This window comes from Myotis nattereri, assembly GCF_964212035.1.
Source record: "Myotis nattereri genome assembly, chromosome: X".
Taxonomy (NCBI): Eukaryota; Metazoa; Chordata; class Mammalia; order Chiroptera; family Vespertilionidae; genus Myotis; species Myotis nattereri.
Window position 1 is genome coordinate 17,453,919 of NC_138078.1, and position 3,044 is coordinate 17,456,962.

The window sequence follows — 3,044 nt, forward strand, 5'->3', positions numbered from 1 at the left end:
AGCCAAACCAGCTAGGACTCTCATGTTTCTTGATAGAGTTGCTGTCCTTTAAGAAAAGCCATACTATCCCTGTTTGAAACTAATGTATTTTTCTCATTGACCATGTTATATTGTCTAAAATTCCTATAGTTAAAAATAATCCTCATTTTCTTCTTTGGGTTAGTAATTAACTAATATTTTCAAGGTAGTTACCAAACAGGGGCTCAGGAAATAAACTAAAGACAGATTTTAATGATGATGAGAGGGTCAGATGGGGTCCAGAGCATGTGGTATACCCTGGGCCAAATAAGAGGGAGCACAGGGAAAACACTGGGTGAAGGACAGCTGGAAGCTGTAGAATTTGAGATAAACACAAAATTATCAGATTATCTATAGAAAGACATTAAAGACAAATCATCCCCATAGCACAATGGCACCCCGTGGCCTATTAGCCTCTTCCCCCATTTTTAAAGTTTATGAGTCTCAAATCGTAGATATTAATTGAATAAGACCCTTGCAGATAGCAGACAGAAAAATAAATTACCTTGCTAATGTGATTTTATTCTAACTGAGGCATGCTAATATGATACTAATTTGAGTTGAGCACAGAAATCAGTGTGGTGCACTTGGAACCATAAGTATAGCGGATCAAAGAGATTTGAGATAATTTTTTTTCACTGAGCCTTGGTTTTCTCATTTCTCAAATGCAAATAATGTCACCTACTTTGAAGTGAATTCTGCATTAAATGACACTTTTCAGGGGGAAAATTTCTCCTCTACCTTTCTAAGTTCTTTGGGCTGGTGTAATAATTGAACTGATTCAAAGCAGATTAACAGAAGAAAATAATTAATTTTGTACATATAGAAGACTCACATAGACATGACAGAGTCAAAGAAGAGACCAAAGAAGACAGTTTTTATACCTCTTAGACAGAGAAACAATTACTTTCTGAAAGAACTGACAAGACAAAAAAAGTTAGTCTTGGGTACTAATTAGTGAAGAAACTCAACAGAGTTTGTCTACGTAGCCTTCTCATCCCTGAGCTCCCTATGTCTAGCAAATAAGGATCTCTATCTCCTGGTACAGGAGGGGTACCTTTCACATGGGAAACTTATTTTCTGCTTTCAGGGGAACAAAGGAGGGTCAGAGTCCTTCTTGCACCAGCTATTTCTTAAGTAACTTTAATCTAAAATAATCAATGTGCCAAACAGGCTTATTTGAGGGTAGCATATTTTGCTCCCCTACAAGACATTTTTTGAAGGTTGCTGTTCAGTAACTGGCACAAAATGAGCACTAAATAATTACCTTAAATGTGAGATGTATGCATTTAAAGATATTAAAAGTTTTCCTTTTCACTAGGAAGCTTGGTTTCCTATAAATTAAATTAAATTATATTTATTTATTTATTTATTTATTTATTTATTTACTTATTTATAATTGAATTTATTGGGTTGACATTGGTTAATAAAGTTATATAGGTTTCAGTATATAATTCTATAATACATCATCTGTGTACTGTATTGTGTGTTCAACACCCCAAGTCAAGTCTCCTTCCATTTATCCTCTCTTTACCCTCATCTACCTCCCCCACCCCCTTTCCCTCTGGTAATCACCATGCTATTATCTGTATCTCTGAGTGTTTTTTGTTTGTTTTTGTTTAATCCCTTCACCTTTTTCACCCAGCCCCACATCCTCCCTCCCCTCTGACACCTGTCAGTCTGTTCTCTATGAGTCTACTTCTACTTCATTAGTTTATTTTGTTCGTTAGATTCCATATATGAGTGAAATTATATGGTACTTGTCTTCTCTGACTTGCTTATTTCACTTAGCATAATTCTTTCTAGGTCCATCCATGCTATCACAAATGGTAAAATTTCCTTCTTTTTTATGGCTAAATAGTATTCCATTGTGTAAATGCACTACTGCTTTTTTATCCACACATCTACTGATGGGCACTTGGGCTGCTTCCAAATCTTTGCTAGCCAATAAAATAAAAGCCTAATATGCAAGTCGACCAAATGGCAGAACAACTGGTTGCTATGATGTGCACTGACTACCAGGGGGCAGACACTTAATGCAGGAGCTGCCCCTGGCCCGCAGGCCCTAGGCCAGCCATGGCAGGTGCCAGTGGGAATCCCCCGATTGCCCTGCCGGTCACCCCGCAGAGGGAAGCAAGCAGCAGTGGCAGTGGGGGGGGGCTGGCCAGTGAGCAGGCAGAGGTGGGGGGTAGGGCCAGCCGGCAAAGTGGACTGGCACCGCCCCCTGATTGCCCTGCTGGTCTCATTCCACAGAGGGAGGCACCAGGCTTGCCAAGGCGGGTGCCAGTGGGGGCCCCCTGATCACCCTGCTGGTTGCCCCACAGATTGGCCCTGATTGCCAGCCAGGCCTAGGGACCCGACCCATGCATGAATTTTGTGCATCAGGCCTCTAGTTGTAAATAATGCTGCAATGACTGTAGGGATGCATATATTCTTTTTAATTACTGTTTGAAGTTTCTTCAGATATAGTCCAGAACTGGAATCACTGAGTCATAAGGCAGTTCCATTTCTAATTTTTTGAGATAACTCCATATGCTTTCCACAGTAGTTCCACCAGTCTGCATTCCCACCAAGAGTACATGAGGGTCCTCTTTTCTTCACATCATTGACAAAACTTATTGTTTGTTGATGTATTGATGATAGCCATTCTGACAGATGTAAGGTAATATTTCCTTGTGGTTTTAATTTGCATTTCTCTGATTAATGATGTTGAGCATCTTTTCAAATGTCTATTAGCCATCTGAATGTCCTCTTTGCAGAAGTGTCTATTCAAGTCCTTTTTCCATTTTTTAATTAGATTTTTTTGTGTGTGTGTTGAGTTGGATAAGTTCTTTATAAATTATCAGATGTACGATGTATCATTAGGGAATATATTTTTCCAATCAGTGGGTTGTCTTTTTATTTTGTTGATGGTTTCCTTTGCTATGCAAAACTTTTTAATTTGATGTAGACATACTTGTTTTTTTCTTTCTTTTGTTTCTCTCTCCTGAAGCAATGTATTAGAAAAAAATATTGCTATGAGAAAT